Here is a 25,374-nt window from a genome sequence, read left to right as displayed (position 1 = left end):
CTTATGTGATGTGCATTACCGAGAGGGCCCAGAGATACCTCTCCGACAATCGGAGTGACAAATCCTAATCTCGAAATAGGCCAACCCAACATGTACCTTTGGAGACACCTGTAGAGCACCTTTATAATCACCCAGTTACATTGTGACGTTTGGTAGCACACAAAGTGTTCCTCTGGTAAACGGGAGTTGCATAATCTCATAGTCATAGGAACATGTATAAGTCATGAAGAAAGCAATAGCAACATACTAAACAATCGGGTGCTAAGCTAATGGAATGGGCCATGTCAATCAGATCATTCACCTAATGATGTGATCCCATTAATCAAATAACAACTCTTTGTCTATGGTTAGGAAACATAACCATCTTTGATCAATGAGCTAGTCTAGTAGAGGCATCCTAGTGACACTCTGTTTGTCTATGTATTCACACATGTATTATGTTTCCGGTTAATACAATTCTAGCATGAATAATGAACATTTATCATGATATAAGGAAATAAATAATAACTTTATTATTGCCTCTAGGGCATATTTCCTTCAGTCTCCCACTTGCACTAGAGTCAATAATCTAGATGACACAGTAATGATTCTAACACCCATGGAGCCTTGGTGCTGATCATGTTTTGCTCGTGGAAGAGGCTTAGTCAACGGGTCTGCTACATTCAGATCCGTATGTATCTTACACATCTCTATGTCTCCCACCTGGACTAGATCCCGGATGGAATTGAAGCATCTCTTGATGTGCTTGGTTCTCTTGTGAAATCTGGATTCCTTTGCCAAGGCAATTGCACAAGTATTGTCACAAAAGATTTTCATTGGACCCGATGCACTAGGTATGACACCTAGATCAGATATAATCTCCTTCATCCAGACTCCTTCATTTGCTGCTTCCGAAGCAGCTATGTATTCCGCTTCACACGTAGATCCCGCCACGACGCTTTGTTTAGAACTGCACCAACTGACAGCTCCACCGTTTAATGTAAACACGTATCCGGTTTGCGATTTAGAATCGTCCGGATCAGTGTCAAAGCTTGCATCGATGTAACCATTTACAATTAGCTCTTTGTCACCTCCATAAACGAGAAACATATCCTTAGTCCTTTTCAGGTATTTTAGGATGTTCTTGACCGCTGTCCAGTGATCCACTCCTGGATTACTTTGGTACCTCCCTGCTAGACTTATAGCAAGGCACACATCAGGTCTGGTACACAGCATTGCATACATGATAGAGCCTTTGGCTGAAGCATAGGGAACATCTTTCATTTTCTCTCTATCTTCTGAAGTGGTCGGGCATTGAGTCTGACTCAACTTCACACCTTGTAACACAGGCAAGAACCCTTTCTTTGCTTGATCCATTTTGAACTTCTTCAAAACTTTGTCAAGGTATGTGCTTTGTGAAAGTCCAATTAAGCGTCTTGATCTATCTCTATAGATCTTAATGCCTAATATGTAAGCAGCTTCACCGAGGTCTTTCATTGAAAAACTCTTATTCAAGTATCCCTTTATGCTATCCAAAAATTCTATATCATTTCCAATTAGTAATATGTCATCCACATATAATATCAGAAATGCTACAGAGCTCCCACTCACTTTCTTGTAAATACAGGCTTCTCCAAAAGTCTGTATAAAACCAAATGCTTTGATCACACTATCAAAGCGTTTATTCCAACTCCGAGAGGCTTGCACCAGTCCATAAATGGATCGCTAGAGCTTGCACACTTTGTTAGCTCCCTTTGGATCGACAAAACCTTCTGGTTGCATCATATACAACTCTTCTTCCAGAAATCCATTCAGGAATGCAGTTTTGACATCCATCTGCCAAATTTCATAATCATAAAATGCGGCAATTGCTAACATGATTCGGACAGACTTAAGCATCGCTACGGGTGAGAAGGTCTCATCATAGTCAATCCCTTGAACTTGCCGAAAACCTTTTGCGACAAGTCGAGCTTTGTAGACAGTAATATTACCATCAACGTCAGTCTTCTTCTTGAAGATCCATTTATTCTCAATTGCTTGCTGATCATCGGGCAAGTCAACCAAAGTCCATACTTTGTTCTCATACATGGATCCCATCTCAGATTTCATGGCTTCAAGCCATTTTGCGGAATCTGGGCTCACCATCGCTTCTTCATAGTTCATAGGTTCATCATGATCTAGTAGCATGACTTCCAGAACAGGATTACTGTACCACTCTGGCGCGGATCTCACTCTGGTTGATCTACGAGGTTCAGTAGTATCTTCTTCTGAAGTTTCATGATCATCATCATTAGCTTCCTCACTAACTGGTGTAGGTGTCACAGAAACAAGTTTTTGTGATGTACTACTTTCCAATAAGGGAGTAGGTACAGTTACCTCGTCAAGTTCTACTTTCCTCCCACTCACTTCTTTCGAGAGAAACTCCTTCTCCAGAAAGTTTCCGAATTTAGCAACAAAAGTCTTGCCTTCGGATCTGTGATAGAAGGTGTATCCAATAGTTTCCTTTGGATATCCTATGAAGACACATTTCTCCGGTTTGGGTTCGAGCTTATCAGGTTGAAGCTTTTTCACATAAGCATCGCAGCCCCAAACTTTCAGAAACGACAACTTTGGTTTCTTGCCAAACCATAGTTCATAAGGCGTCGTCTCAACGGATTTTGACGGTGCCCTATTTAACGTGAATGTAGCTGTCTCTAGAGCGTATCCCCAAAACGATAGCGGTAAATCAGTAAGAGACATCATAGATCGTACCATATCCAGTAAAGTATGATTACGACGTTCGGACACGCCATTACACTGTGGTGTTCCGGGTGGCGTGAGTTGCGAAACTATTCCACATTGTTTCAAATGTACACCAAACTCATAACTCAAATATTCTCCTCCACGATCAGATCATAGGAATTTTATTTTCTTGTTACGATGATTTTCAATTTCACTCTGAAATTCTTTGAACTTTTCAAACGTTTCAGACTTGTGTTTCATTAAGTAGATATACCCATATCTGCTTAAGTCATCTGTGAAGGTGAGAAAATAACGATATCCGCCACGAGCCTCAACATTCATCGGACCACATACATCTGTATGTATGATTTCTAACAAATCTGTTGCTCTCTCCATAGTACCGGAGAACGGTGTTTTTGTCATCTTACCCATAAGGCACGGTTCGCAAGTACCAAGTGATTCATAATCAAGTGGTTCCAAAAGCCCATCAGTATGGAGTTTCTTCATGCGCTTTATACCGACATGACCTAAACGACAGTGCCACAAATAAGTTGCACTATCATTATCAACTCTGTATCTTTTGGTTTCAACACTATGAATATGTGTGTCACTACCATCGAAATTTAATAAGAATAGACCACTCTTTAAGGGTGCATGACCATAAAAGATATTACTCATGTAAATAGAACAACCATTATTCTCTGATTTAAATGAATAACCGCCTCGCATCAAACAAGATCCAGATATAATGTTCATGCTTAACGCTGGCACCAAATAACAATTATTTAGGTCTAATATTAATCCCGAAGGTAGATGTAGAGGTAGCGTGCCGACTGCGATCACATCGACTTTGGAACCGTTTCCCACGCGCATCGTCACCTCGTCCTTAGCCAATCTTCGCTTAATCCATACTCCCTATTTCGAGTTGCAAATATTAGCAACAGAACCAGTATCAAATACCCAGGTGCTACTGCGAGCATTAGTAAGGTACACATCAATAACATGTATATCACATATACCTTTGTTCACCTTGCCATCCTTCTTATCCGCCAAATACTTGAGGCAGTTCCGCTTCCAGTGACCATTCTGCTTGCAGTAGAAGCACTCAGTTTCAGGCTTAGGTACAGGTTTGGGTTTCTTCTCTTGAGAAGCAACTTGCTTGCTGTTCTTTTTGAAGTTCGCCTTCTTCTTCCCTTTGCCCTTTTTCTTGAAACTAGTGGTCTTGTTGACCATCAACACTTGATGCTCCTTCTTGATTTCTACCTCCGCAGCTTTCAGCATTGCGAAGAGCTCGGGAATAGTCTTATTCATCCCTTGCATATTATAGTTCATCACGAAGCTCTTGTAGCTTGGTGGCAGTGATTGGAGAATTCTATCAATGACGCAATCATCTGGAAGATTAACTCCCAATTGAATCAAGTGATTATTATACCCAGACATTTTGAGTATATGCTCACTGACAGAACTATTCTCCTCCATCTTGCAGCTATAGAACTTATTGGAGACTTCATATCTCTCAATCCGGGCATTTGCTTGAAATATTAACTTCAACTCCTGGAACATCTCATATGCTCCATGACGTTCAAAACGTCGTTGAAGTCCCGATTCTAAGCCGTAAAGCATGGCACACTAAACTATCGAGTAGTCATCAGCTTTGCTCTGCCAGACGTTCATAACATCTGGTGTTGCTCCAGCAGCAGGCCTGGCACCCAGCGGTGCTTCCAGGACGTAATTCTTCTTTGCAGCAATGAGGATAATCCTCAAGTTACGGACCCAGTCCGTGTAATTGCTACCATCATCTTTCAACTTTGCTTTCTCAAGGAATGCATTAAAATTCAACGGAACAACAACACGGGCCATCTATCTACACTCAAACATAAATAAGAAAGATACTATCAGGTACTAAGTTCATGATAAATTTAGGTTCAATTAATCATATTACTTAAGAACTCCCACTTAGATAGACATCCCTCTAATCCTCTAAGTGATTACGTGATCCAAATCAACTAAACCATGTCCGATCATCACGTGAGATGGAGTAGTTTCATTGGTGAACATCGCTATGTTGATCATATCTGCTATATGATTCACGCTTGACCTTTCGGTCTCCGTGTTCCGAGGCCATATCTGTATATGCTTGGCTCGTCAAGTATAACCTGAGTATTCCGCGTGTGCAACTATTTTGCACCCGTTGTATTTGAACGTAGAGCCTATCACACCCGATCATCACGTGGTGTCTCAGCACGAAGAACTTTCGCAACGGTGCATACTCAGGGAGAACACTTCTTGATAATTTAGTGAGAGATCATCTTATAATGCTACCGTCAATCAAAGCAAGATAAGATGCATAAAAGATAAACATCACATGCAATCAATATAAGTGATATGATATGGCCATCATCATCTTGTGCTTGTGATCTCCATCTTCGAAGCACCATCGTGATCACCATCGTCACCGGCGCGACACCTTGATCTCCATCGTAGCATCATTGTCGTCTCGCCAATCTTATGCTTCCACGACTATCGCTACCGCTTAGTGATAAAGTAAAGCATTACAGCGCGATTGCATTGCATACAATAAAGCGACAACCATATGGCTCCTGCCAATTGCTGATAACTCAGTTACAAAATATGATCATCTCATACAATAAAATTTAGTATCATGTCTTGACCATATCACATCACAACATGCCATGCAAAAACAAGTTAGACGTCCTCTACTTTGTTGTTGCAAGTTTTACGTGGCTGCTACGGGCTTAAGCAAGAACCAATCTTACATACACATCAAAACCACAACGATAGTTTATCAAGTTGGTGTTGTTTTAACCTTCGCAAGGACCGGGCATAGCCACACTCGGTTCAACTAAAGTTGGAGAAACTGTCACCCGCTAGCTACCTTTGTGCAAAGCACGTCGGGAGAACCGGTCTCGCGTAAGCACGTAAGCGTACGCGTAATGTCGGTCCGGGCCGCTTCGTCCAACAATTCCACCGAACCAAAGTATGACATGCTGGTAAGCAGTATGACTTATATCGCCCACAACTCACTTGTGTTCTACTCGTGCATATAACATCAACATATAAAACCTGGCTCTGATACCACTGTTGGGGAACATAGTAATTTCAAACAAATTCCTATGCACACACAAGATCATGGTGATGCATAGAAACGAGAGGGGAGAGTGTGATCTACGTACCCTTGTAGATCGACAACGGAAGCGTTAGCACAACGTGGTTGATGTAGTCGTACGTCTTCACGGCCCGACCGATCAAGCACCGAAACTATGGCACCTCTGAGTTCTAGCACACGTTCAGCTCAATGACGATCCCCGGACTCCGATCCAGCAAAGTGTCGGGGAAGAGTTCCGTCAGTACGACGGCATGGTGACGATCTTGATGTACTACCGTCGCAGGGCTTCGCCTAAGCACCGCTACAATATTATCGAGGACTATGGTGGAAGGGGGCACCACACACGGCTAAGAATATGATCATGTGGATCAACTTGTGTCTCTAGTGGTGCTCCCTGCCTCCGTATATAAAGGTTCAAAGGGGGGTGCAGCCGGCCAGGAGAGGGCGCGCCAGGAGGAGTCCTACTCCCTCCGGGAGTAGGATTCCCCCCTTTCCTAGTTGGAATAGGATTCGGGAGGGGGGGAAAGAGGAGAGAGAGAAGGAAGGGGGGCGCCGGCCCCCTCTCCTTGTCCTATTCGGACTAGGGGGGAGGGGCGCGCGGCCCAGCCCTGGCCACCTCTCCTCTCTTCCACTAAAGCCCACTAAGGCCCATATACCTCCCGGGGGGTTCCGGTAACCTCCCGGTACTCCGGCAAAATCCCGATTTCACCCGGAACACTTCCGATATCCAAATATAGGCTTCCAATATATCAATCTTTATGTCTCGACCATTTTGAGACTCCTCATCATGTCCGTGATCACATCCGGGACTCCGAACAAACTTTGGTACATCAAAATGCTTAAACTCATAATATAACTGTCATCGAAACCTTAAGCATGCGGACCCTACGGGTTCGAGAACAATGTAGACATGACCGAGACACGTCTCCGGTCAATAACCAATAGCGGAACCTGGATGCTCATATTGGCTCCTACATATTCTACGAAGATCTTTTATCGGTCAGACCGCATAACAACATACGTTGTTCCCTTTGTCATCGGTATGTTACTTGCCCGAGATTCGATCGTCGGTATCTCAATACCTAGTTCAATCTCGTTACCGGCAAGTCTCTTTACTCGTTCCGTAATACATCATCTCACAACTAACTCATTAGTTGCAATGCTTGCAAGGCTTATGTGATGTGCATTACCGAGAGGGCCCAGAGATACCTCTCCGACAATCGGAGTGACAAATCCTAATCTCGAAATACGCCAACCCAACATGTACCTTTTGAGACACCTGTAGAGCTCCTTTATAATCACCCAGTTATGTTGTGACGTTTGGTAGCACACAAAGTGTTCCTCCGGTAAACTGGAGTTGCATAATCTCATAGTCATAGGAACATGTATAAGTCATGAAGAAAGCAATAGCAAAATACTAAACGATCGGATGCTAAGCTAATGGAATGGGTCATGTCAATCAGATCATTCACCTAATGATGTGATCCCGTTAATCAAATAACAACTCTTTGTCCATGGTTAGGAAACATAACCATCTTTGATTAACGAGCTAGTCAAGTAGAGGCATACTAGTGACACTCTGTTTGTCTATGTATTCACACATGTATTATGTTTCCGGTTAATACAATTCTAGCATGAATAATAAACATTTATCATGATATAAGGAAATAAATAATAACTTTATTATTGCCTCTAGGGCATATTTCCTTCACCCTTCTCTTTCCAGGAAGTGAGCCGCGTGGGGATTTCGGATCGAAATTTGGGGGCCGCCACCAAGTTGGTGTCGCGCGGCTCGGTGATGTAGAACCACCCCGATTGCCACCCCTTTATGGTCTCCACATAGGAGCCTTTGAGCCAAGTGACGTTAGGCATTTTTCCCACCATGGTGCCTCCGCACTCTGCTTGCTGGCCGACCACCACCTTTGGTTTAACATTGAAGGTCTTCAGCCACAGGCCGAAGGCCTGATGCGGAGCAAGGCCTCGCACACGACGATAAATGTCGAGATGTTGAGGATGAAATTGGGGGCCAGATCATGAAAATCCAGCCCGTAGTAGAACATGAGCCCGCAGACAAACGGGTGGAGGGGAAACCCCAGTCCGCGGACGAAGTGGGTAAGAAAAACTACCCTCTCACGGGGTTCAGGCGTAGGGATGATCTGCCCTGCATCTGGCAGCCGGTGCGCGATATCCGCGGCCAAATATCCGCGGCCAGATATCCGGCTTCCCGTAACTTTGTGATGTTCTCCTCCGTGACGAAGGAGACCATCTACTTGCCTCCCGCTCCGGACATGCTTGGAGTGGTTTGAGAAGAAAGACGCGAACTTGGGCGCTGGAGCTCGAGTGTGCGAGAATGGGTAAGTAAGGAGGAAGAAGGCGTGGGTAAAAAGGTGAATCCTTGTCCCGTTATAGGGGTGGAAGAGGTGATGCGCCTCCCCACTTGCCTGGTAAAATCGCTTATTCCCCAAGCGCCGTAATTGATGGCGCGGTTGGGTTACCCACGTCTGTATTGATGAGAATCCCGTAATAAGGGGGACACGATCTCTGCTTTGACAAGACGTGTCAAGAAAACCGCCTCGCGATATGTGCAGTGCTGGTTGAGAGAAACGGTTCGAATAATGACCGGGCCATGGCATGATGTCGTGCCGTCAAAACGTGTCAGCAGATTAGATTTGTGGAAATATTATTCTCTCTACGGTGGTATGTGGAAATTGTTTTGCAGAGCCAGACACTATCCTTGGGTTCAAAATCTTCTATGGAGTATTCGGAGGAGGAACCCGCCTTGCAATGCCGAAGACAAATTTGCGCACCGGACTCATCGTCATTGAAGCCTGGTTCAGGGGCTACTGAGGGAGTCCTGGATTAGGGGGTCTATGGACAACCGGACTATATCCTTTGGCCGGACTGTTGGACTATGAAGATGCAGGATTGAAGACTTTGTCCCGTGTCCGGATGGGACTCTCCTTGGCGTGGAGGGCAAGCTTGGCAATACGGATATGTAGATCTCCTCCCTTGTAACCGACTCTGTGTAACCCTAGCCCCCTCCGGTGTCTATATAAACCAGAGGGTTTAGTCCGTAGGTCAACAGACAATCATACCATAGGCTAGCTTCTAGGGTTTTAGACTCTACGATCTCATGGTAGATCAACTCTTGTAATACTCATATCATCAAGAACAATCAAGCAGGACATAGGGTATTACCTCCATCAAGAGGGCCCGAACCTGGGTAAACATCGTATCCCCTGCCTCCTGTTACCATCCTCCTTAGACGCACAGTTCGGGACCCCCTACCCGAGATCCGCCGGTTTTGACACCGACACCTGGTTTAGGGGCTATGATATGTCTCCATCGTATCTATAATTTTGATTCTTCCATGCCAATATTCTACAACTTTTACATACTATTGGCAACTTTTTATACTATTTTTGGGACTAACATATTGATCCAGTGCCTAGTGCCAGTTCCTGTTTGTTGCATGTTTTTTGTTTCGCAGAAAATCCATATCAAACGGAGTCCAAACGGGATAAAAACTTACGGAGATTTTTTTTGAATATATGTGAATTTTGGGAAGTGGAATCAACGCGAGAGGATGCCCGAGGGGCCCAAGAGGGTGAGGGGCGCGCCCCAGGGGGTAGGGGGCGCCCTGGGCCCTCGTGGCCACTCCGTAAGGTAGTTGGTGCCCTTCTTTCTCCACAAGAAAGCCAATGTCTAGATAAAAATCATGTCAAAATTTCAGCACAATCGGAGTTACGGATCTCCGGGAATTTAAGAAACAGTGAAAGGGCAGAATCGGGGAGCGCAGAAACAGAAGGAACAGAGAGAGAGATCTAATCTCGGAGGGGCTCTCGCCCCTCCGCCACCATGGAGGCCATGGATCAGAGGGGAAACCCTTCTCCCATCTAGGGGGAAGGTCAAGGAAGAGAAGAAGCGGGGCTCTCCCCCCTCTCTCCCGGTGGCGCCGGAACGCCGCCGGGGCCATCATCGCGAAAATGATCTACACCAACAACTTCACCGCCATCATCACCAACTCTTCCCCCCTCTGTGCAGTGGTGTAACCCCTCTTTACCCGTTGTTATATCTATATAAACATGGTGCTCAATGCTATATATTATTTCCTAATGATGTAAGGCTATCCTATGATGTTTGAGTAGATCCGATTTGTCCTATGGGTTAATTGATGATCATGATTGGTTTGAGTTACATGTTTTATCATTGGTGCTGTCCTATGGTGCTCTCCGTGTCGCGCAAGCGTGAGGGATCCCCTCTGTAGGGTTTGCAATATGTTCATGATTTGCTTATGGTGGGTGGCGTGAGTGACAGAAGCACAGACCCGAGTAAGTAGGTTGTTTGCGTATGGGAGTAAAGAGGACTTGATGCCTTATAATGCTATGGTTGGGTTTTACCTTAATGATCTTTAGTAGTTGCATATGCTTGCTAGAGTTCCAATCATAAGTGCATATGATCCAAGAAGAGAAAGTATGTTAGCTTATGCCTCTCCCTCAAATAAAACTGCAATAATGATTACCGGTCTAGTTATCAATTGCCTAGAGACAAATAACTTTGTCGTGACAAAAAGCTCTCTACCGAAACTAACTTAGTTGTGTCTTTATTATAGGTCTAGCTTTTATTTACGTGCTCTTTATTATCTTGCAAACCTATCCTATCACACCTACAAAGTACTTCTAGTTTCATACTTGTTCTAGGTAAAGCGAACGTAAAAGCATGCGTAGAGTTGTATCGGTGATCGATAGAACTTGAGGGAATATTTGTTCTACATTTAGCTCCTCGTTGGGTTCGACACTCTTACTTATCGAAAGAAGCTACAATTTATCCCCTATACTTGTGGGTTATCAAGACCTTTTTCTGGCGCCGTTGCCGGGGAGCAATAGCGTGTGGTGAATATTCTCGTGTGTGCTTGTTTGCCTTATCATTAAGTGGATTTTATTTGCTATTCTAAGTTGTTCTCTATCTTTAGTTATGGATATGGAACACGAAATACCAAAAAAATTAGGTTTACTTGCTACTCACGGAGATGGGGAACCTCCTAAACCCCTCGATGCTCATTATGTGAAAGATATTATGCACTACTTCAATAATCCTAAGAAAACCCCATTCAATTATATAATGGGAGATACGTTGGATCAACGTGAATACTTTAGGGATTATCGCTTGACTCAAAAAGGGAAACTATTATGGGATCAAATTTATATGTTGCATTGGTATGCTCGGCAACTATGCTTGAGATATGATTATACTTGTTGCTCTAGGATGAAGGCTCCACACCTCCCCTTTTCATGCAAATTTAATGATAATGAAACCTTAGATTCTTATACTAATGGTATATATGATTACTATGATGTGGAACGAATAGAAGAATTTGTTGCTTTTAAGGGTGCTTGTGAAATTGAATCTTTGTTTAAAGAGTTTGAAGATTTTGATGATTCAGTTTATAGACCTGAAAATTTGGCTATCCTTAAATATTGCTATGAGAATTATAAATACAATTGAATTTATTGAGAAAGTCTTTGCTGTCCGAGAAGAGATTAATATTTTGCAGGAGTTTATGGAAGAAGAAATTGATGAAATCGTGAGTTCATTGGATGAAAAAGATGATGAGGAGAGCGAAGAACAAAAGGAGGAAGATCGGATTAGCTACTCGTGCTCACCTTCTAATGAGAGTAACTCTCCAACTCATACATTATTTAATGTCCCTTCGTTCTTACCGAAGGATGAATACCATGACAATTGGTATGATCCCGTTGATTCATTTAAAATATCCCTTTTTGATGAACTTGATGCTTGCTATTCTTGTGGCCAGGATGCTTATGGAGATGAACTTGCTATTGTTCCTTATGTTAAACATGAAATTGTTTCTATTGCACCCACACATGATAGTCCTATCATCTTTTTGAATTCTCCAAACTACACTATATCGGAGAAGTTTGCACTTATTGAGGATTATATTGATGGGTGGCCTTTTACCATTGCACATGATAATTTTGATGAATATAATATGCATGTGCTTGCTGCTCCTACTTGCAATTATTATGAGAGAGGAACTACATCTCCGCCTGTCTATGTTTCCAACACAATAAAATTGCAAGAAACTTCTTATGCTATGCATTGGCCTTTATTTGATGTGCATGAATTGTTCTTGTATGACATGCCGATGCATTGGAAGAGAGTTAGACTTCGTCATTGCTTGATATATGTTGCTTCGTGTGAAGGAAATATGCCCTAGAGGCAATAATAAAGCTGTTATTTATATTTCCTTATATCATGATAAATGTTTATTATTCATGCTAGAATTGTATTAGCTGGAAACTTAGTACATGTGTGAATACATAGACAAACAGAGTGTCACTAGTATGCCTCTACTTGACTAGCTCGTTGAATCAATGATGGTTATGTTTCCTAACCATAGACATGAGTTGTCATTTGATTAAAGGGATCACATCATTATAGAATGATGTGATTGACTTGACCATCCGTTAGCTTAGCACGATGATAGTTTAGTTTGTTGCCATTGCTTTCTCCATAACTTATACATGTTCCTATGACTATGAGATCATGCAACTCCCCAATACCATAGGAACACTTAGTGTGCTATCAAACATCACAACATAACTGGGTGACTATAAAGATGCTCTACAGGTGTCTCTGATGGTGTTTGTTGAGTTGGCATAGATCGAGATTAGGATTTGTCACTCTGGGTATCGGAGAGGTATCTCTGGGCCCTCTCAGTAATGCACATCACTATAAGCCTTGCAAGTAATATGACTAATGAGTTAGTTGTGGGATGATGCATTATGGAATGAGTAAAAAGACTTGTCGGTAATGAGATTGAACTAGGTATTGAGATACCGACTATCGAATCTCGGGCAAGTAACATACCGATGACAAAGGGAACAACGTATATCGTTATGCGGTTTGACCGATAAAGATTTTCGTAGAATATGTGGGAGACAATATGAACATCCAGGTTCCGCTATTGGTTATTGACCGGAGACGTGTCTCGGTCATATCTACATAGTTCTGGAACCCGTAGGGTCTGCACGCTTAACGTTCGGTGACGATCGGTATTATGAGTTTATGTGTTTTGATGTACCGAAGGTAGTTCGGAGTCCCGAATTTGATCATGGACACGATGAGGAGTCTCAAAATGGCCGAGACATAAAGATTGATATATTGGACGGCTATATTCGGACACCAGAAGTGTTCCGGGTGATTTCGGAGAAAACTGGAGTGCCGGAGGGTTACCGGACCCCCCTGGGGAAAGTTGGGCCTTCATGGGCCATAGGGAAGAGGGGAGGCAGCCCACAAGGGGAAGTCGCGCCCCCTCCCTATAGGGAGTCCGAATTAGACTAGGGAGGGGGGCGCGCCCCCCTTTCCTTCTCCTCTTCCTCTCCCTTCCTTCCCCTTATCCTCCTAGCTAGTAGGACTAGGAAAGGAGGAATCCTACTCCTACTGGGAGGAGGACTCATCCTCCCTTGGCGCGCCACTATGTGACACTCCAAAAATTTTGATTTGGTTTTATCAAATATTTTGTTCTCTAGGGGTTATTGAAATTTTTTCTTAAAACCTCTCCTCAAAATTTTTATGGCAAATATTTTTGGCGTTCTTCTCAAACTTAAATTTTGGCATTAAAGGATTTTTTTCATCTTTTGTTAGCTCAACCCAAATAACATTGGAAGGTTTTTGCAATACTTTTCATTAAAAAGAATTCCATTAAAACTTTTGGATTTATTCTTCCTATTTCAAGAAAAAAATGTCCTCTTGCCATGGCCTTTGATGAAAATTTTCTTCCAAACTCATCTCCCTACTTTGACTCAAGCCTAGCACCCTATTCCAGCAAGTCTCAACCCTTTTTAATTATTTCTATTTATTTTGCCCAAAAAATCATTTTCTATCATCTATTTGGACTTTGGTGGTTTACAAAGGAACTGCCATTTTCCCTTTGAGTTTTGACTCCAATTAAACTCCTCTGACTAGTCCTTAGCACCCTCAACCAAGATCCATCAAGAGCCACTGGTCCACAATTCAAATTTTTCAAAATTTGCCCACTGCAAGTTTGGACCAGATTTGCCATTTTTGGTGAAATTCATTTGTTTTCTCTTCCTAAAAATCTAAGATAATTCAGGCAGCCTCCAGATACATCAAGAGTCCACCTCACCAAAGATCAGCTCCAGAAAATTTTCCCACATGCCAAAATCATTTCATCGAATAGTTGCCATGCAATGTTGCTGTTCAAATTCAGACAAATTCAGAGTTTCAATGTTGGGTTCAGTCAACAGCGTCGTTTTTTTAGAGCACGGCGTCGATCTCGCCAGTAACTGTAGTGGCACCTTGCTCCCTGTTCCCCCTCCTTATCCAGAGCACCGCACGGTTCTTTGGACGGGCACAAGCGTCGGTGGTGACGTGTCCCGCCAACGCCGGCATCTGCCGCGGTGGCAGAGCCACCCGTGGCGGCCAACAGGGGCCAGCCCTGCAGTGCAGCGCCGTCCGGCACTGCCCACACCACCAGAGGCCTCCGCGTGGCCGTCTCCTTTCCTGTGCACGCTGCAGCACCGTCACCGTGGCCAGAGAAGTGCAGAGCGCGCTCTCTGCCACCGACATGCCCGTGAGCCGTTCCGTCGAGAACGTGGAGTGTCGCCCAAGTCTTGACCAGTTTAGCCTCTGGATGGAACCAGTAGACCATCACGTTGATGCCCAATCGCCTAAAACCCCCGTTCGGCCACTGCCTCGCCGTAATCACCACCGGAGTTATCCCGTTCACGGCAACCGCCTCGGATCGGCTATAAAATGAGCCCTCGAGCTCACCTTCGACGCTGCACCACACCTCCACCTCACCAGAGCCCCGCCTAGCCACTAGGAAGACCTCGGGGAGGCCTTCTTCCCTAACTCTGGCCGCCCCGATCCGCTTCGGGCTCCGGCATGATTCCCTCTGGTGAGACCACCCCCGCCTCTCAGACCGTGCCAGTCGCCTCCTAGTGCACCCACTCCTCTAACCCGAGCCTCAATTTGACAGCTGCAGCCCTCCCCGGCGAGATCCACCACCGCCCAAACCACCGTCCGTCGGAGTAGAAGCCGTCGTCTACGTGGTGCTCGCCATCGACCAACTCCACCACCCTCGGGTGCGGAAGATCCTCTTGAACCCGTAGGTACCCCCCTTTCCCCCTACCTCGCCGTGGATCGACGCCGGCGACCACCGCGGCCTTCGGACGCCGGCGGGCTCCGTTTCAAAATTTAAACCTGACGGGTGGGACCCCCTCGTCAGCCTCTCTTTTTCTATTCGAACCGTTTTCCTGGAAAAACGCCTTCGGTCAAAGTATGCTTTCCCATTGAGTTGGCGTATTGCTAACCGAAACGTTTTCTGTTTTTACAAACTAACCCCTAGAAACTTTCTATTTCATTACAGATGAATCCCTGGAATAAAACCCTTATAACTTTTTTAACAAAAGATGATTTTGAATTGATTCTTTTTCTGTCATCTTTATTTTCTGTCTAGTTTTTTATCATGTTTATTTGAAAAAAATTGGAACATTTTTTATGCACACACGGTATTTACATTAGTATGCGATTTCTTTATACCGTAGATACCGGAGGAGGTGACGGAACCGCGAACTTCGCCGAGCTTGACTTCGACTACTCTGAACCAGGCAAGCATGTTTGAACCTTTGTTATGATGAGTGTTTTGCATGTTTGCTTGAGTAGTTTTCTCATGGCATGTTTATATAAGCATATTGTGAATGTTATATTGCATGCAAGGCAAGCTACAGGTGAGCTTCAAAGTTGATATGTTCATCTGATGATAAGATAACCTGATCATGTGGTGGCATGATAGGTTGTAAGCTGGTATTGTTGAAGCATGCCAGTGTTACGTCAACCGCGTAACTCCATTGTTAACGTGGAACAAGTTCTGTTCCCGTTCATCCCCTTCCGTGCCTCCACATGCTTTCTGCAAAGAATGCGGTTTAGTAAGTTGCAAACCTCTCTCCTTGTACACACCAAATAGAGGGGCCATGATGAGGGTTCCATGGCCCTGGATTAAAGCCCGTCTTCCGGTCAGGGGGCATGGGTGTTTCCGGTTGGGACCGAGAGGGGGGCACCCCTTAGAGCGCGCGAATATAAATTTGATCCCATGCTATTCGAGGTTGTAGCCTCCCCGTCTCAAAGTTTTTCTTGAACGTTGCCTAGGGTGACCCCTGGCAGCAGAATGTGGAATGGGTGTGTACTGGTCAGATGTGTTTCTTCTAAAATACCGTAAACGGAACTAGTCCTTCGTGACTACTGAAATCCGTTGGCTATGGAATAACAATGCAAACTCTGCAGAGTCATAACCAACCGAATAACTGTGTCCATGGTCAAGGACTTTGATCAACATATCAGTGTCAGTCTCCGTGTCTGTCTCAGTATCCGTCTCAGTGACAGTCTCCGGAGAATAAGCATGGAACTGAGAGTGGTAAACTCGGCTGAACGTTATTCCTGTGAACGGACTAACCAGTTTATTATTATACGCTGAGTATTTCCTTGTGATGGTTTAAATTCATGAACTACTTGAATTTGAATGATGAACTATAAGCCCTTTATGTGATGTTGCTCAGATGTCCGACTGTGGCATTCTTGTTATTTACTTTCGATATAAGCCCTTTACGTGATGTCACTCAGACGTCCAACTGTGGCACTCTTGCTATTTACTTTCGATATAAGCCCTTTATGTGATGTCGCTCAGACGTCCGACTGTGGCACTCTTGCTATTTACTTTCGATATAAGCCCTTTATGTGATGTCGCTCAGACATCCGACTGTGGCATCCTTGTTATTTACTTTCATTATAAGCCCTTTTCGAGATGTCGCTTAGACGTTCGACTGTGGCCCGCACTGTTATTTACTTTTCCATATAAGCCCTCTTTTGTGGTGTCACCCTGACGCCCGACTGTGGCATGTTAATTTATTTTTCTTTTACCTTTCGAGGCGTCGCTTCAGACACCCGATCGGTCTTCAGTTATTTCGTTGGGATTTCGGGAGGACTACCGCCTGACTTCCTTTTATTTATTGTGCAGTGCAAATTTATTATCAGATTGCGCATTTCCAATCTGCTCATGTGCATCATGTTTGCATTTGTTATATCTTATGTCCAAACTGTCTTGCGAGTACATTCAAAGTACTCACCTGGCTTGTTGATTTGGCCAGATGTTGACGAAGGCGATCTTATGGATGAAGAGTTCGATAGCGAGTCCGACGCCTAGAGGAGTCCCAGTCAGTCCCGTGCGATCCTGGAGTTAATCACTTGCATTATATACGCTTCCGCTACCCAAATAAAATCATCGAGCCTCACTCTGACGCTTGATGAGCTATAAGATTTAGGAGTCATGTCACCCACTTCACTGTGACATACCCACCACCACTTTTATTACGAGTCAGTAGTTATGCCACCATACCGTTGTGTCATATCCGCCTTTATGTGTAATATCGGCGCACTTGTAATAAATTGTTGAGCAGCCTCAGCTCAATCTTGTATAATATTTAGTACTTCTGGATTTCTGTATCAAGGACTTGTCTACCGGTAAGAAGGATTCTTCTGTACTGGTCAATGCAGGGATCAGCTTTTCAATAAATGTTTTGTTGGAAAACCGGTCGTGACAAACTTGGTATCAGAGCCAGGCTAACTGTAGGAAGCCACTAGGTGCGATCGCTAATCAGTTATTAGCGTAATAAGTGCTATTTTTAGCATTTTGCAAACGTAGCAATTTTCTGTTACTCATCATAAATTTATGACTTGACTATTCGGAATTTTTGTCTACTTTTGTAGATGGTTGGCAGCGACTGTGAGTCTCAGGTGTTCGCCAATGTACCTGAAGGGTTCATCAAGCTTCTCGTCGCCATCACCAAGGTCGCGATCGGGCCATCGGCTCGTCCGGAGTTCACACTCTACCAGCACAAGCTCAGCGACAGCGTATCTATGCACCAGGCCTCGGTGCAATTCAAGGGAGGACGTTCTGAGACACGCCGCTTCCGATTTGTAGGAAGGGCCATGCCTACGGAGAGGCATGCCATGCAGATGGCCACCCGTGAGGCGATAGCTCGTCTCCGGGATGCGCTCCCGTCGATGAAGACTCGTCGCTACCGCTACCTCCCATGCCACGTGCCATACACTTGTCACTATGCATTCGCTTGCCCTAGAGGAGAGAGAGATGAGGCTATTGAGATGTTGGTTGAGTATCTCAAGGCCCTTGAGGCAGCTTTCGATAACCTCATGGACGACCTTGTGGCTGCTCGTATGGACTTCATTCAGGGCTGTTCCGCCAACAGGAGGGAGCTCCTCCATACAGCACCACCACTGACATACGTCTCGTCCTCAGCATCCTATACACCTGCCATCTTAGCCACCGCACGCCGCCTACCTACCACTGAGGAGTTTGACCAAGTCATTGCTCCTACTCCAGTCAGAGCTGCACCACCTACCGCGCCTGCACCAGTTCCTCAAACTAGTATTTCACGCCTGGAGCCTATTAATGAGGAGGAGGTTGAGTCCCCAGCGCCACTGGGTCTTGCCCTCGGCGGGCCAAAGGAAGTTTTCACCATCTCCGACTGAGTACGCATAGCAGCCATGCGATGTACCATCTTGTATGATATGTTTATATGTACATAGGTTTGGTGAGAAGTAGTCTGTGTGCGCATCATGTACGAACTTGGAGAAGTGCACTAGCCTAAATAACATGTCAGGAATGTGTATGCACATCCTGAGTGATGTATTGTATAATTACAGCTTGCGTGTAAGATATTTACTGAGCTGTCCTTCTCCATGCGCAATCAAGTATTTCCTTGAAAAATGTTGGAGTTTCTTTTAAATTCCGCCTTTGTAAAATTATTTATATTTTGCGACTCAGTTTTTCTCTCTCTCATGAGTTTTGCAAAAATACCCCAGAGTGGAATATGCCTCGTCCCTGGACTCGTTCCATGCCAAGTCCGCCGGAAGAAAATTATGGTACCTAGACAAGTAACAATTTCACACAGGGGCAGTCAAGTCAGCAAGGCAGTGAAACAGCATTTTCTCAAGTATGCCGCCTTTATGAGCAAAGCCAGCAGCAGCATCAAGAAATGATGAACCATGTTATCAATATGGGAAATCACTGTCAACCATACCAGCAGCATTCCAAATTATCTGAGCTACAAAAGACACGTCCCCCAATGTTCTCTCACACTGATAGACCTCTTGAGGCCGATGATTGGCTTCGAGACATTGAAAGGAAGTTAATTATCGCACAATGTTCAGACGGTGAGAAGGTACTTTATGCACCTCACTACCTCACGGGAGCAGCCGCATCATGGTGGGAGAATTTCCTAAACATGCACCCCAATGAAAATAATATCACCTGGGAAGAATTTAAAGAAGGGTTTTCATGGGGCGCACATCCCCAGAAGCACTATGAAGATCAAGAAAAGAGAATTTGATGACCTCAAACAGAGGAGCATGACAGTAACTGAGTACAATAGTCAGTTTACTCTATTATCTCGTTATGCCAACGAGGAGCATATGACTGAAAACAAAAAGATGGAAAAATTTCTGGACGGTCTGGCACCAGCACTTAAATGCCAGCTGGTCGTACACAAATTTCCGAATTTCAAAACTCTTGTGGACAAGGCCATTACATTGGAAAATGAGCGCCGCAGCTTGGAGGATTTTCACAAGCGGAAAAGGAACAAGACTACTCATGCTCGCAACAACCGGAACAAGACTGACCTTCAGAAGATTGGAGCGAACAAACCCACAACCAATGTTCCACGCCCAAACAAAAATTTTCATGCAAGGGACAAGGATTTTACATATCGCCCAGGTGTTACTTGCTACACTTGTGGAGAAGAAGGACACTATGCTAAACAGTGCCCAAAGCCAAGAAACTCGGCCCCAAAACCGAACAACAATGGAAACAATTCAACACCCAAGCGTAACAACTTCAACCCCAATAACAATCACAAGAAGGGTCACTTGAACCATGTGACCAAGGAGCAATCATAGAATGCCCCGGATATCGTACTCGGTACGTTCCCTGTCAACACAATACCCGCCACGGTTTTGTTTGATTCTGGAGCTTCTCACTCGTTCATTTCAAAGAGTTTTGCTTTGCAACATGATTTTTCAATGCTTCCTTTGGAAAAATCCATGATCATCAAGTCCCCCGGGAATAAGCAAATCACTCAGAGTTACTGCCAAGGTGTGGTTATTGAGTTTGAAGGACTAAAGTTTCAGGCAAACCTCATTGTGTTGGAAAATAAAGGACTGGATGTTATCCTAGGAATGGATTGGTTAACCACCAACAAAGGACTTATAGATTGCTTTAATCAGACTGTAATTCTCACTCATCGTCATGGGAAGACAATAAAAGTTGCAGCTCAAGAAAGACCAATATCACGACAACCAAAGTTGAACAAAGTGGACATTTCAGAGCTAAGGAAAGTTCTAGTGGTATGTGAGTTCCCTGACGTATTTCCCGAAGAACTACCAGGCATGCCGCCAGACCGGGAAATAGAGTTCAGCATTGAACTAGCACCTGGAACCACCCCCATTTACAAGAAACCCTATAGGATGGCACCCTCCGAGTTGGTGGAATTAAAGAAGCAAATAAAAGAATTACTGGACAAAGGATTTATACGAGCCAGCTCCTCACCTTGGGGTTCACCAGTATTATTTGCCAAGAAAAAGGATGGGACACTAAGATTATGTATAGACTATCGAACACTCAACATGGTCACCATCAAAAATAAATATCCGATGCCACGGATAAATGATTTATTTGAGCAGCTCGCACAAGCCAAAGTTTTCTCAAAAATTGATCTGAGGTCAGGGTATCATCAATTAAAAGTACGGACAGAAGATATCCCTAAGACAGCATTCACCTCCAGATACGGATTATATGAGTTTACAGTAATGCCGTTTGGACTAACAAACGCCCCCACATATTTTGTCCATCTCATGAACAAAGTATTTATGAAATTTACGGACAAATTTGTTGTGGTGTTCATTGATGATATTCTGGTATACTCTAAGACACCAGAAGAGCATGCAGAACATCTCAGAATTGTACTGGGGGAATTAAGGAAACATCAATTATACGCCAAATTCAACAAATGTGAATTTTGGTTAAGACAGGTTGGTTTTCTAGGCCACGTATTGACCCAAGAAGGTGTTGCCGTGGACCCAGAAAAAGTCAAGGCCGTACTTGGCTGGAAGCCACCAGCCAACGTAACAGATGTGCGGAGTTTTCTAGGAATGGCTGGATATTACAGAAGGTTTATTGAGGGGTTCTCCACCATAGCAAAACCAATGACACAGTTACTCAAGAAGGATAAGAAATTTTTATGGACTGAAGCTTGCGAGAAAAGTTTCCAAGAACTCAAGAGGAAATTAACAACAGCACCGGTATTGGTCATACCAGACATACACAAGAGTTTTGAAGTATATTGTGACGCATCCCGGAAAGGCCTCGGATGCGTACTAATGCAAGAGGGCAAAGTAGTTGCATACGCTTCCAGGCAACTACAAAAGCATGAAGAAAATTACCCCACTCATGACTTCGAATTGGCAGTAGTCATTCATGCACTCAAAGAGTGGAGACACTTTTTGCTTGGAAATCGCTATGAAATATTTACAGACCACAAAAGTCTCAAATATATTTTCACACAGCCACAGCTCAATTTACGGCAACGGCGCTGGTTGGAATTAGTGAAAGATTATGATGTTGGCATCCACTACCATCCAAGAAAAGCGAATGTAGTGGCAGATGCTCTTAGTCGAAACCCCAGCTCGGGCAACGACCATCTACAAAACTTGAGACCTGAATTTCAGCAGGAGTTCGCCAAACTCAACTTAGTAATGGTCACGGAAGGCACTGTGTCAACTTTGGAAGTATAGTCCACTCTAATGGAACAGATTAAGAAGGCTCAGCACGGGCACCCCAGCATCGAAGGCATAAAAAGAAAAGTGAGCCTGGGTAAGGCTTCAGAATTTGTCGTAGACGACGAGGGGATATTACGGTACAGAGACAGACTTTGCGTGCCAAATATAGAGGACCTCAAACAGCAAATTCTAGCCAAAGGTCACACCGCTCCATACTCAATCCACCCTGGAGGAACCAAAATGTACAAGGACATTTAGGAAAATTTTTGGTGGCACGGTATGAAGAGGGATATAGCCACCTTCATTGCATGTTGTGATTCTTGTCAACGCATTAAAGCCGAGCATCAGAAACCAACGGAGCTGTTACAGCCAAACAAGATACCTGAGTGGAAATGGGACGAAATTGGAATGGATTTATGTGAGGCCCCCGATTCAATCGTACACTAATCATGCACGCAAATGTGTACGATCAAGATCAGGGACTCACGGGAAGATATCACAACACAACTCTAAAACATAAATAAGTCATACAAGCATCATAATACAAGCCAGGGGCCTCGAGGGCTCGAATACAAGTGCTCGATCATAGACGAGTCAGCGGAAGCAACAACATCTGAGTACAGACATAAGTTAAACAAGTTTGCCTTAAGAAGGCTAGCACAAACTGGGATACAGATCGAAAGAGGCGCAGGCCTCCTGCCTGGGATCCTCCTAAACTACTCCAGGTCGTTGTCAGCGGGCAGCACGTAGTAGTAGGCACCTCCGGTGTAGTAGGGATCGTCGTCGACGGTGGCGTCTGGCTCCTGGACTCCAGCATCTGGTTGCGACAACCAGAAAGAAAGGAAAGGGGGAAAAAGGGGGGAGAAAGCAACCGTGAGTACTCATCCAAAGTACTCGCAAGCAAGGATCTACACTACATATACATGGGTATATGTGTAAAGGGCCATATCAGTGGACTGAACTGCAGAATGCCAGAATAAGAGGGGGATAGCTAGTCTTATCGAAGACTACGCTTCTGGTCACCTTCGTCTTGCAACAGGCAGAAGAGGGTAGGTCGAAGTCCTCCAAGTAGCATCGCATAGCATATCCTACCCGGCGATCCTCCCCTCGTATCCCTGAGGGAGAGCGACCACCGGTTGTATCTGGCACTTGGAAGGGTGTGTTTTATTAAGTATCCGGTTCTAGTTGTCATAAGGTCACGGTACAACTCCAAGTCGTCCTGTTACCGAAGATCACGGCTATTCGAATAGATTAACTTCCCTGCAGGGGTGCACCACATAGCCCAACACGCTCGATCCCATTTGGCCGGACACACTTTCCTGGGTCATGCCCGGCCTCGGAAGATCAACACGTCGCAGCCCCACCTAGGCTCAACAGAGAGGCCAGCACGCCGGTCTAAACCTAAGCGCACAGGGGTCTGGGCCCATCGCCCATAGCACACCTGCACGTTGCGTACGCGGCCGAAAGCAGACCTAGCCTAGTGGTGTTCCAGTCCAATTCGGCGCGCGCCGCTCCGTCCCTGATGTCTGAAGTGCTTTGGCTGATACCACAACGTCGGGATACCCATAACTACTCCCACGTAGATGGTTAGTGCGTATAGGCTCGTAGCCAGACTCAGATCAAATACCAAGATCTCGTTAAGCGTGTTATTATGAAGCAACCGCGGACGCCGACCAGGGCCAGGCCCACCTCTCTCCTAGGCGGTCTCAACCTGCCCTGTCGCTCCGCCACAAAGATCCACACAGAGGGCCGTCGGGACAAAGGTCCTTTCAGCCCCCAATCCATGAATCACTCGCGGGTACTCCTCGAGCTGACCTGACTTTAGTCACCATCTGTATAGTATGTATGTATGTATAGTATATACCCGTGATCACCTCCCGAGTCATCACGACCCAATAGTATAGCAAGGCAGACTGACAAGAATGTAGGGCCAATGATGATAAACTAGCATCCTATACTAAGCATTTAGGATTGCAGGTAAGGTATCAACAGATGTAGCAACAATGTCAGGCTATGCATCAGAATAGGATCAAGGGAAAGCAGTAACAGGCTACACTACTCTAATGCAAGCAGTATAGAGAAGAGTAGGCGATATCTGGTGATCAAAGGGGGGGGGGGCTTGCCTGATTGCTCTGGCAAGGAGGGGTCGTCAACTCCGTAGTCGAACTGGGCAGCAGCAGCGTCGGTCTCGTAGTCTACCGAAGAGAAGAGGGAGGGGGGGGAAGAAACAGTAAATACATAGCAAGCAAGTGCATAACGATGCATGACATGACAAGTATCGATGCTAGGTGTGCCCTAACGTGGTATGAGGTGGTACCGGTTAAGGGGGAAACATCCGGGAAAATATCCCCGGTGTTTCGTGTTTTCGGGCAGGGGAGCCGGAGGGAGAAAGTTGCGAGTTCGATAGGTTAGGGGTGTGAGGCGGACGAACAAACTGCGTATCCGGATTCGTCACGTCGTTCTGAGCAACTTTCATGTTGAAAATATTTTAATCCGAGTTACGGATTAAAATATATGATTTTCTAAAGATTTTATTAATTTCTGAAATTTAATTAATTATTTAACTAATTAATTTTAATTAAACTATAATTAGGATTAAAGTAAACCCTAATTAAACCTAACAGTGTATGACAGGTGGGTCCCACGGGACCCACATGTCAGGTTGACCAGGTCAAACGGTCAACGCTGACTGCTGACGTCGTGCAGTCAGCGTTGACCGTTTGACCTGGTCAACCTGACATGTGGGTCCCGTGGGACCCACCTGTCATACACTGTTAGGTTTAATTAGGGTTTACTTTAATCCTAATTATAGTTTAATTAAAATTAATTAGTTAATTAAATTAATTAAACCGGATTAATTAACTTAATTAATTCATTAGTTAATTAATTAATTAATAATTAATTTTATTAATCATTTTTATTTTTATTTAATAATTTTATTTTTTTAATTCTCCTTTTAAAAAAAACCGTTCTGGGGTGGGGCCAACTTGTCATAGGGCCAATGGCCTTATCGGCCATGGGTGCTAACGGGCGCTGGGCGCCGCCCGAATGCAGGGGCCGATGTGCGGGCGGCCGCCGTGGGCGACGGCCGGTGGCGGCGTCAGGAGGCGGAGCCGGGAGGGCCACTAGGCGACGTCGTGGCCTCGCGGGGCACCGGCGCGCGGCAGCAGAGGCCGGTGCGGTGCGGCCCGGTGCGAGGCACCACGGCGAGCAGGAGTGGGGAGCGCGGGGCGCGGCCAGTGCGAGCGCGCGCACGATGGCGCGGGACGCGACCGGCGCGTGCGGTGGAGGTCAAGGCCGGGCTTGGTCGACGCGGGTGTGCGGCCAGGGCGCGCGTGGGAGATGGCCACCGCGGGGCGCAGGAGCCGAGACGGGGCGGACGGCGCACGGAGAGTACGCAGGACGAGGGAGAGGGGAGGTCGGTGCCTCACCGCGGGTCTGTAGGGCACGGGCAGCGGGGGTCGAGGAGGAGGCGGAGACGAACGATGCGGGGGAGGGGATCCGGCGAGGAAGCAGTCCGGCGAGGCCTTCGGGTGGCGGCGAAGTCGAGATCCGGCGAGGGATTCCGAGGAACGGCGGGGTCCAGGGCGACGGTGTCGGGGAGCCGGCCGACGACGGTGCTCGGGGCGACGATGGGGTTCGATCCGGGCGGC

Source organism: Triticum aestivum, chromosome 2A, assembly GCF_018294505.1.
Source record: "Triticum aestivum cultivar Chinese Spring chromosome 2A, IWGSC CS RefSeq v2.1, whole genome shotgun sequence".
Classification (NCBI taxonomy): Eukaryota; Viridiplantae; Streptophyta; class Magnoliopsida; order Poales; family Poaceae; genus Triticum; species Triticum aestivum.
This window is presented reverse-complemented; position numbering follows the sequence as displayed.